Genomic DNA, 12172 nt, shown 5'->3' with positions numbered 1-12172 from the left:
TAAGTACCTCATAATACTAGTGGGTATTTGTCCTGTTTTTTGTTTTTTTAAAAAAATTTATTTATTTTTGGCTGCGTTGGGTCTTCGTTGCTGCACACTGGCTTTCTCTAGTTGCAGCAAGCGGGGACTACTCTTCGTTGTGGTGTGCAGGCTTCTCTTGTTGCAGAGCACGGGCTCTAGGTAATGTGGGCTCAGTAGTTGTGGCACAGTTGTGGCTTAGTTGCTCCGCGGCATGTGGGATCCTCCTCCTGGACCAGGGATCGAACCCGTGTCCCCTGCATTGGCCAGAGGATTCTTAACCACTGCAGCACCAGGGAAGTCCCAGTATTTGTACTTTCTTGACTAGCTTATTTTACTCGGCATAATGTTTTCAAGTTTCATTCATGTTGTGGCATGTGCCAGAATCTCCCTCCTTTTTAAGTGAGATTATCCCATCATCTGTTGATGGAGGCAAGTCTTTCCCTTACATTTCTATCCACTGTGCACTTTAAAAAAAAAAAAAAGAAGAACACTTTTGAAAGAAACAAAGAGGGCACCCAGCCCATATGACCCTGTCACAGCACTGGCCTGGCTTGCCCGGCCACCAAAGATACCAGTGGTCACCGACACTCTTCGGTAACGCTTCTGAGAACACCAACTAACAGTAAGAATAACATACACGTTTCAGTCAATTACACATAAGCATGGATTTAATATTTTGGTCCTTGGAAATGATCATATTGGGCTGTGTGTTCCATGAGAGCAACGTCAAGGATCGTTTGATCTCTGCTCTGTACCCAGGGCTCACTCTGACCTGCCTAGCATGTAGTACAGTAACACTAAATGAGTATTTTCTGAATATGGAATGAGACAGCTGGTCCACAGAGCTGGAGTGGATTGCGGCCCTGGAGTAATAATACTGCTAGTACTGTTTGTTGAGCACCGACATGTACCTGGTGCTTAACGTTCACTCTTCCTTCCAACAGCCCTGCAAAGGTAAGCATCATCATGCCCGTTTTACAGACAAGGAAGTTGAGGTTAAGTGTTTAACCCAAGGGAGTACAGGGCAGAGCCAGGTCCCAGTTGGAATCTGTGTTCCTGGAAGGGTGTGAAGAGGAAGTAAACACTTCGCTAAGTTATCTTTTAATATCTTTACATCAATACCTATGGAGAGGTACTGATACTATTGCCATTTTACAGACAAGAAAACTGAGGCCTGAAAAGCAGCTAGCAAGTGCCAGGGCCAATATTAGAACCTGACCAGTCTGGCCTCACTGCCCACTGCCTCTGCCCCACTGGACTGGCCCTGTTTCTCACTCTATTCTGCTGGAGTCACTCAACGAGCTGAAATGTCAAGCATTGCTGGGGCTTCGGCTTCCCTCTGAACGCAACTGGTAGGCTGAAGTGAGTCTGTGGGAATTTTGCCATCTCATCTGACTAATTAAGTGTGATTTGGGGGCTCCTGAATGATGTGGATGTGAATCATAATAAACGTGGGCTCATTCAAACTTAATAACCCCACTAGTCATGCATCTATGTTTAGAAGGGATTTGGGAGCTGCATGAGTTGGGGCTGGGGCATTCCTGGAGGACGCCGTGTCTGTTCTTTGCTGCCTTCCTTATAGGACAAGCACTTATCAACCAGAAGAGAACAATTTGCCGATCAGTTTAAATAAATAAATTTTATAGTAACAAACAAACCATTGCATACGAGATAAATTTTGTATGAATTTTTAAAATAAAACATAACATTTTTAAAAATTGCCCCTTGAAAGAGGCAGCATTAGGTAACAACCTCAGCATCCCCATGGTGGAGGGGCATTCTGTGGCCGGGAGACTTTTTTTTTTTTTTTTTTTTTTTGCGGTATGCGGGCCTTTCACTGTTGTGGCCTCTCCCGTTGCGGAGCACAGGCTCCGGACGCGCAGGCCTAGCGGCCATGGCTCACGGGCTTAGTTGCTCCGCGGCATGTGGGATCTTCCTGGACCAGGGCACGAACCTGTGTCTCCTGCATCGGCAGGCGGATTCTCAACCACTGCGCCACCAGGGAAGCCCTGGCTGGGACCCTTTTGCAGAAGGGTTTGAGAATTAATTCGCTGCATCATTATATCACCATGCCAGTGTATCTGGCCGCCAGCTCCTGCCTCTCCTCTGTTGGCCTACTCTGATCACTGAGCAAGCAGGCTCTAGTCTGATGCTCAGGGTCAGGCACGCCTGGTACCTGCCCTTGGGGTAGAGGTGGGGTGTGTGGTTCAGTCTGCTGTGTTCCCTGTTGTAATCTACCAGGTAGACAGAAAAGGACATGGAACTTCTAAACGTGGTGCATAAGGCACCATCGCACTTTATGTTGTAGGGTCTATCAACTCAGAGAATCAGAACTCTGATTCTTTCTATGTCCATGAGATGAACATTTCAGGGAAGGATCAGAAAGAGTTTCCCCATGGCCTTTATTGCTCATCAAATGCTGTGTGCAAACACTCCTTTCCACCCTGCTTCCATCCCTCTGCCTGGTGATGGGACTCCTCAGTCATCTGAACCTGGGAGATGGATGGTGTAGAGCAGACGTCTGCAAACTATGGCAAAGGACCGTGGGCCTGTTTTTATATGACCTGTGAGCTAAGAATAATTGTTACATTTTTAGTGGTTGAAAAAAATCAAAAGAATAATTCATGATGTATGGAATTTAAGCACAATTCAAATTTTGTATAAATGTATACAAAATTCAAATTTCTGTGTGCATAAATAAACTTATAAATACGTAACTTTATATAACATATATAATTGTAAAATAAATAAATAGCCACACCTATTCATTTACATATTTCTTATGGCTGTCTTAGAGCTACACCAGCAGAGCTGCATGGCCCACAAAGCTGAAAATCGTTACTACTTGGTCCTTTACAGGAAAACTTTGCCAACTTTCGGGTGTCTTTTTTTTTTTTTTGGCTGCATTGGGTCTTCGCTGCTGCGCACAGTGGGTGGGGGGACTGCTCTTCATTGTGGTTCACGGGCTTCTCATTGCAGTGGCTTCTCTTGTTGTGGAGCATGGGCTTCAGTAGTCGTGGCTCGCGGGCTTAGTTGCTCCGCAGCATGTGGGATCTTCCCGGACCAGGGATCGAGCCCTCCCCTGCATTGGCAGGCAGATTCTTAACCACTGCGCCACCAGGAAAGTCCTCTTCTGGGTGTTTTGCTCAGAGCCCACAGGGATCCTGTAGGGGGATAGTCACGATGACCCAGGAGCAATGTCTAGGGCAAGTTGTCTCTCCTCCCTCAGTAGAGTGTGCGTGCTGCTCCCAAATTCACCTTCCCATGATGTTGGTGGCTTCTCCCCCAGTGGGGAAGGCTGGACATGACCTCACCATTCCCAAGTCTACAGGTTCTAGGTAGCCAGCTCTCCCGGGACTCTCCTGGATATCTTGCACCCAAACTCAGAGACTTATATGGTGCATGGAAGAATGACCTTGTTCCCCATGGGACAAATATTTTTTAGTCTGGCACCAAAGATTCTGATTTTAAAAAATAAAGCAATTTCCCTAACTGACCACTTAATTTTTAATTTGGAAAAACATGCTAAAAATATGCTTCTGGTTATCCTAAGTGAAAATATGCCTGGTTAGATGTAAATCTTCTAAATATGGTTTACATGGGCAAAAAAAAGAAAAGAAAGAAGGAAAGGATGCAGGTGTTGAATGAATTCACATTTGTTTGTTTGAAAATAACGTCCAGCAGAGAGTTACTGAACCGAATAAACCTTAGAGAAGAGGGTGTGGATTCGAAGGAGGGGTGTGGGCTTTGTGACATTCTCCTGTGTCTGAGCAGTGAAAGTTATTCAGCCTCCCAGAGCCTGAGTCTGTCCATAAATATTTAAAATAGTGAAAACATAGCCTCCCTCGTAAGATTGCTGTGAGGATTTGGAAGGTCAAGTTCCTGGCATGTAGCAGGTGCACAACCCATGTTAATTTCTCCTGTTCCTTGCCTTGTGCAGACCACCTTAGAGTATGATACCAAGTGTTAACTCACAAAGTCAAAGAAGTCATTTTTTTTAATGTGAAAAATTTCTCATTTTTTGTTTGCTTCATTGGCTTGAAAAACCTTTATTCCATGGCTCTGGCCATTTGAATACAGGAAAAGTAAAAATCATAATTTTATAGATTATTAGACCCACACAAGCAGCCAGTGTAGACAGTCCGGTGGTAAAAACCACTCATATCTTAAAACCCCTCTTCTCTAATTTGTACTATACTTTTCCCCTGCAAGTCACCCAGAAAAATGAGTGGGCACAATGGTACAATGAAGAAATGCTTGAGGGGTGTGTCTTTGTAGCTGGTGTGGTCTGACTAGCCTGGAAGATGGGGAGGGGAAGCCAGAAAACGAAACTGCAGGCCTGGAAGGACCAAGGCCTCATCTTGTCCAACAACCTTGTTCTGTAGGTGAGGAAACCGAGACCAATCAGCTCGTTAATGGCAAGGCCAGAACCCTAAGCAGGTGGCCCAGTGCCCTGTCACATGTTACTACCAGTCTGCTGGCAGTCTTAGGAATGCTAATACTGTATCTAATGCTGATACTAATACTGTGGGACCTTCCTTATAATGCAAGTATCTGGGAGCCAGGGCTTTGAACACAGAGGCGAATGGCAGGGACTTCAGACTTCATCAGGAAGGGCCAGCACGCTAGAGCTGGCTGCATGTCAGTTGGCACAAGTGCAGGACACCCAGAGGTAAGGCCAGCTAACCAGACATCATCTGAGACAGGCCAAAGGCCTGGAGGTCAGCTGGCGAGTGGGATGGGGAGTTTAAAGTTCACCTGGTGCCTTTCAGCTTCACTCCCCACCTGCCACTACTGGGAACAGGACTCAAGAGCACGGTGAAGTCTGCAGTGAATCCTGTGGGTGTCCCACCCCAGACCCCCTTTACAGGCCTGCGCACCCATCCCCCAGCTGCTGGGGGTGTGGTTGCTAATATCTCCCAGTTGCCTCTTTCTATGGAGAACTGGGCCAAGCTAAATGGGAGCTGCCAGGGAGGTGTGGCAGCCCATACCCCCAGCCTTTGGCCAACGACTGAAATGGGAAGACAAAAGACCAGCCCTTTGCATCAGGTGGAGAGAGGGTACAACTCTGTGGTGCAATTCCTGCTCGAGAGCCCCCATGGGATCAGGCTGAAGCTGACTCCAGCTGAGACCATATCCTTGCTTTGCTCCTTCCCTGCCCCATCCTGATTCCTCCACTCCCTTCCTCCTGAGAACACCCTTCAATCAATCCCTTGTATGAATCTTTACATCTCAAGCTCCACTTCCAGGGACCCCAGTCCTAGACAAGATCCCTCCTAGAAGGCCTTAATAAGGTCCATTTATTGTGAGTGGTGCTGAATACATTTTGACCCAGTAATGGTTCTTGTCCTTGGCCGATTCCCCCACCTCTGGCCCCAGGTCTCTCCTTTCTCTGGGTAGGTTCTGTCTTCAGTCCCTGCCCCCAACAGCAGAGGCATATGAATGCAGCTGTTACTTGGCCATGTGGAGTTGTGACAGCTTTGGGGGCAGCATTATACAGGAGCAATATCCTTCTTGCTTATTGAATCTCAGAATTCATTTCACACCAAAGACATAAAACAAACCCAGACAATACAAGGCAGCTCCATGGTTATGACTGGAGGAGATGAATTGCATTGTTCATCCTCTAAAGTTGTGTTCTGTTCCTTATCAGCCTCGTCTGAAACCTCAGGCTTGAGAGTAGAGATGTTTCTCCGGCCAGAGTGGAAAGTTTGGTCTGCTTTGCTATGTGTCGGAGATGATAGACTTGGGATGGGAAAGATAGACCTCCCCAGCCCGCTCCCTGCCAACAATCTCCATCAAGCCTTTGGCCCTCAGATAGGTTTCAATATCCTGTGCAACTGACTTCTGACCCACATCAGGAATACAGCCTTTATATACCCACTGCCCAGAGAAGCCCCCTATCACCTTCTGAAGAGGGAGGGACCCCCAAAGAGCCCCTGAGTAGAGAAAGCAGAGTGGCCTCGGAGAAGCAGGTGCCTGCTGGGGTTAAAATATGTAGAATATATGCATGAACATTTGTCGATAAATATTAGCCACGGTCACTGGGGGTGCTGGGATTGTTGCTGCCATTGATTCCTTTATCTTATAGAGGGTGTTTTCTCAGTTTTCTATTAAGTAGCACTTGTATAATAAAGAAAAAATTTCAAAACAGGTATAGAACAATTCCATTTTTAATATAAATAACTACACACAGACACATATACATGTGTAAAAATAGACTGGAAGTATATTCACCAAAATGCTGGCAGGGCTTATTTTTGGGTAGTAGGAAGATGAGTTCTCTTTTCCTTCTTTTTTATGTGTCCTCATTTCTAATACTTCTACAATGGATAGATAGTATCCGTGTTCAAACAAGAGTATAAGGATAATGCTCTGCAGCAACTTGTCCTTTCTGAGCAGTGTTCACCACCACGGGGTCATGGTGACAACCTGGAGCTGGCACTGTGGGATGTGCCTCTCAGGCTGGGTGAGACACAATTTGGAACTCAGTGATTCAAGCCTTCCAGGGCCAAAAGAGAAGACTGTTTCTGGGCAGAGGAGAGAGTTGATGGGGCTGTCCACTCAGGGGTAGCTCTTTATTTTTTTATTTTTTTTGGCTGCACTGCACAGCTTGTGAGATCTTAGTTCCCTGACCAGGGATTGAACCCATATCCTTGGCAGTGAAAGCGCAGAGTCCTAACCACTCATTTGCCAGCGAAGTCCCCCAGGGGTAGCTCTTATAAGAGCGAGACCAGCAGACTCTGTTCCCAACTGTTGTCCCCATGTGCTCCTGCCAGTGCCCATCCCGTTGTAGATCCCCCAGATGGCCTTCCTATGGCCCATTCTTCACCTGCTTCAGTCTATGGCTCCAGGTCAACCATTCCATTTTAATGTCCTTTGTGCCTTTTTTTTTTTTTTTTTGCGGTACGTGGGCCTCTCACTGTTGTGGCCTCTCCCATTGCGGAGCACAGGCTCCGGACGCGCAGGCCCAGCGGCCATGGCTCACGGGCCCAGCCGCTCCGCGACATGTGGAATCTTCCCGGACCGGGGCACGAACCCGTGTCCCCTGCATCGGCAGGCGGACTCTCAACCACTGCGCCACCAGGGAAGCCCTGTCCTTTGTGCCTTTATGTGGGGTCTTTTATTGTGTGTGAGGGAAAGGGGAGGGCAGGATGAGGTGGGAGATAATCTTTATGTCCTTAAAGCTGTTTTATTTTTTAAATCTTTTATTAAAGTATAGTTGATTTACAATGTTGTGTTAATTTCTCCTGTACAGCAAAGTGATTCAGTTATACATATATCTACATTCTTTTTTATATTCGTTTCCATTATGGTTTGTCACAGGATACTGAATATAGTTTCCTGTGCTATACAGTAGGACCTTGTTTATCCATTCTATATATACTAATTTGCATCTGCTAACTCCAAACTCCCACTCCATCCCTCCCCCACCCCTCTTCCCCCTTGGCAACCACAAATCTGTTCTCTACGTCTGTGAGTCTGTTTCTATTTCGTAGATAAGTTCACTTGTGTCATATTTTAGATTCTACATATAAGTGATATCATATGGTATTTGTCTTTCTCATTCTGACATTTTTTGATGATGTTTTAAAATTTTAATTTTATTTATTTTTTTATACAGCAGGTTCTTATTAGTTATCCATTTTATACATATTAGAGTATATATGTCAATCCCAATCTCCCAATTCATCACCCCCCCACCCCCACCGCCCAACACTTTCCCCCTTGGTGTCCATATGATTGTTCTCTGCACCTGTGTCTCAATTTCTGCCCTGCAAACCAGTTCATCTGTACCATTTTTCTAGGTTCCACATATATGCGTTAATATACGATATTTGTTTTTCTCTTTCTGACTTACTTCACTCTGTATGACAGTCTCTAGATTCATCCACGTCTCTACAAATGACCCAATTTCGTTACTTTTTATGGCTGAGTGAGATTCCATTGTATATATGTACCACTTCTTCTTTATCCATTCATCTGTCGATGGGCATTTAGGTTTCTTCCAGGTCCTGGCTATTGTAAATATTGCCGCAATGAACGTTGGGGTGCGTGTGTCCTTTTGAATTATGGTTTTCTCTGGGATTGCTGGGTCATATGGTAACTCTATTTTTAGTTTTTTAAGGAACCTCCATACTGTTCTCCATAGTGGCTGTATCAATTTACATTCCCAGCAGTAGTGCAAGACCCTCTCCAGCATTTGTTGTTTGTAGATTTTCTTTTCTTTTTTTTTGATGTTGGGGGTAGGAGTTTATTAATTAATTTATTTATTTTTGCTGTGTTGGGTCTTCATTTCTGTGCCATGGCTTTCTCCAGTTGTGGCAAGCAGGGGCCACTCTTCATCGCGGTGTGCGGGCCTCTCACTGTCGTGGCCTCTCTTGTTGCGGAGCACAGGCTCCAGACGCGCAGGTTCAGTAGTTGTGGCTCACGGGCCCAGTTGCTCCGTGGCATGTGGGATCCTCCCAGACCAGGGCTCGAACCTATGTCCCCTGCATTAGCAGGCAGATTCTCAACCACTGCGCCACCAGGGAAGCCCTAGATTTTCTGATGATGCCCATTCTAACTGGTGTGAGGTGATACCTCACTGTAGTTTTGATTTGCATTTCTCTAATAATTAGTGATGTTGAGCAGCTTTTCATGTGCTTACTGGCCATCTGTATGTCTTCTTTGGAGAAATGTCTATTTAGGTCTTCTACCCATTTTTGGATTGGGTTGTTTGTTTTTTTAATATTGAGCTGCATGAGCCGTTTATATATTTTTGACGTTAATCCTTTGTCCGTTGATTGATTTACAAATATTTTCTCCCATTCTGAGGGTTGTCTTTTCGTCTTGTTTGTAGTTTCCTTTGCTGTGCAAAAACGTTTAAGTTTCATTAGGTCCCATTTGTTTATTTCTGTTTTTATTTCCATTACTCTAGGCGGTGGATCAAAAAAGATCTTGCTGTGACTTATGTCAAAGAATGTTCTTCCTTTGTTTTCCTCTAAGAGTTTTATAGTGTCCGGTCTTACATTTAGGTCTTGAATCCATTTTGAGTTTATTTTTGTGTATGGTGTTAGGGAGTGTTCTAATTTCATTCTTTTACATGTAGCTGTCCAGTTTTCCCAGCACCACTTATTGAAAAGACTGTCTTTCTCCATTGTATATCCTTGCCTCCTTTGTCATAGATTAGTTGCCCATAGGTGTGTGGGTTTATCTCTGGGCTTTCTATCCTGTTCCATTGATGTATATTTCTGTTTTTGTGCCAGTACCATATTGTCTTGATTACTGTAGCCTTGTAGTATAGTCTGAAGTCAGGGAGCCTGATTCCTCCAGCTCCGTTTTTTTCCCTCAAGACCGCTTTGGCTATTCGGGGTCTTTTGTGTCTCCATACAAATTTTAAGATTTTTTGTTCTAGTTCTGTAAAAAATGCCATTGGTAATTTGTTAGGGATTGCATTGAATCTCTAGATTGCTTTGGGTGGTATAGTCATTTCCACAATATTGATTCTTCCAATTCAAGAACATGGTATATCTCTCCATCTGTTGGTATCATCTTTAATTTCTTTCATCAGTGTCTTATAGTCTTCTGCATACAGGTCTTTTGTCTCCCCAGCTAGGTTTATTCCTAGGTATTTTATTCTTTTTGTTGCAATGGTAAATGGGAGTGTTTCCTTAATTTCTCTTTCAGAGTTCTCATCATTAGTGTCAAGGAATGCAAGAGATTTCTGTGCATTAATATTGTATCCTGCAACTTTACCAAATTCATTGATTAGCTCTAGTAGTTCTCTGGTGGCATCTTTAGGATTCTCTATGTATAGTATCATGTCATCTGCAAACAATGACAGTTTTACTTCTTCTTTTCCAATTTGTATTCCTTTTCTTTTTCTTCTCTGATTGCCGTGGCTAGGCCTTCCAAAACTATGTTGAATAATGGTGGTGAGAGTGGACATCCTTGTCTTGTTCCTGATCTTAGAGGAAATGCTTTCAGTTTTTCACCATTGAGAATGATGTTTGCTGTGGGTTTGTCGTATATGGCCTTTATTATGTTGAGGTAGGTTCCCTCTTTGCCCACTTTCTGGAGAGTTTTTATCATAAATGGGTGTTGAATTTTGCCAAAAGCTTTTTCTGGATCTATTGAGATGATCATATGGTTTTTCTTCTTCAATTTGTTAATATGATGTATCACATTGACTGATTTGCATATATTGAAGAATCCTTGCATCCCTGGGATAAATCCCACTTGATCATGGTGTATGGTCCTTTTAATGTATTGTTGGATTCTGTTTGCTAGTATTTTGTTGAAGATTTTTGCATCTGTATTCATCAGTGATATTGGTCTGTAATTTTCTTTTTTTGTAGTATTTTTGTCTGGTTTTGGTATCAGGGTGATGGTGGCCTCATAGAATGAGTTTGGGAGTGTTCCTTCCTCTGCAGTTTTTTGGAAGAGTTTGAGACGGATGGGTGTTAGCTCTTCTAACATGTTTGATAGAATTCACCTGTGAAGCCATCTGGTGCTGGACTTTTGTTTGTTGGAAGATTTTTAATCACAGTTTCAATTTCATTACTTGTGATTGGTCTGTTCATATTTTCTGTCTCTTCCTGGTTCAGTCTTGGGAGGTTATACCTTTCTAAGAATTTGTCCATTTCCTCCAGGTTGTCCATTTTATTTGCATGGAGTTGATTGTAGTAGTCTCTTAGGATGCTTTGTATTTCTGTGGTGTCTGTTGTAACTTCTCCTTTTTCATTTCTAATGTTAATTATTTGAGTCCTCTCCCTCTTTTTCTTGATGAATCTGGCTAATGGTTTATCAATTTTGTTTATCTTCTCAAAGAACCAGCTTTTAGTTTTATTGATCCTTGCTATTGCTTTCTTTGTTTCTATTTCATTTATTTCTGCTCTGATCAGTATGATTTCTTTCCTTCTACTAATTTTGCATTTTGTTTGTTTCTCTCTAGTTACTTTAGGTGTATGTACTTTAGATTGTTTAATTGAGATGTTTGTTGTTTCTTGAGGTAGGATTTTATTGCTATAAACTTCCCTCTTAGAACTGCTTTTGCTGCATCCCATAGGTTTTGGGTTGTCGTGTTTTCATTGTCATTTGTCTCTAGGTATTTTTTGATTTCCTCTTTGATTTGTTCAGTGATCTCTTGGTTATTTAGTAACGTATTGTTCAGCCTCCCTGTGTTTGTGTTTTTTACATTTTTTTCCCTGTAATTGATTTCTAATCTCAGAGGCTTGTGGTCAGAAAAGATGCTTGATATGATTTCAATTTTCTTAAACTTACTGAGGCTTGATTTGTGACCCAAGATGTGATCAATCCGGGAGAATGTTCCATGCACACTTAAGAAGAAAGTGTAATCTGCTGTTTTTGGATGGAACGTCCTATAAATATCAATTAAATCTATCTGGTCTATTGTGTCATTTAAAGCTTGTGTTTCCTTATTAACTTTCTGTTTGGATGATCTGTCCATTGGTGTAAGTGAGGTGTTAAAATCCCCCACTATTGTGTTACTGTTGATTTCCTCTTTTATAGCTGGTAGCAGTTGCCTTATGTATTGAGGTGCTCCTATGTTGGGTGCATATGTATTTATAATTGTTATATCTTCTTCTTGCATTTATCCCTTGATCATTATGTAGTGTCCTTCCTTGTCTCTGGTAACATTCTTTATTTTAAAGTCTATTTTATCTGATATGAGTACTGCTACTCCAGCTTTCTTTTGATTTCCATTTGCCTGGAGTATATTTTTCCATCCCCTCACTTTCGGTCAGTATGTGTCCCTAGGTCTGAAGTGGGTCTCTTGTAGACAGCATATATATGGGTCTTGTTTTTGTATCCATTCAGCGAGCCTGTGTCTTTTGGTTGGAGTGTTTAATCCATTCACGTTTAAGGTAATTATTGATATGTACATTTTCTTAATTGTTTTGGGTTTGTTTTTATAGGTCCTTTTCTTCTCTTGTGTTTCCCACTTAGAGAAGTTCCTTTAGCATTTGTTGTAGAGCTGGTTTGGTGGTGCTGAATTCTCTTAGCTTTTACTTGTCTGTAAAGCTTTTGATTTCTCCATCAAATCTGAATGAGATCCTTGCCAGGTAGAGTAATCTTGATTGTAGGTTCTTCCCGTTCATCACTTTAAATATATTGTGCCACTCCCTCCTGGCTTGTAGAGTTTCTG

The sequence above is a fragment of the Kogia breviceps genome, chromosome 10, assembly GCF_026419965.1.
Source record: "Kogia breviceps isolate mKogBre1 chromosome 10, mKogBre1 haplotype 1, whole genome shotgun sequence".
Taxonomy (NCBI): Eukaryota; Metazoa; Chordata; class Mammalia; order Artiodactyla; family Physeteridae; genus Kogia; species Kogia breviceps.
The sequence above is the reverse complement of the archived record's forward strand: the minus strand, read 5'-3'. Positions refer to the sequence as shown.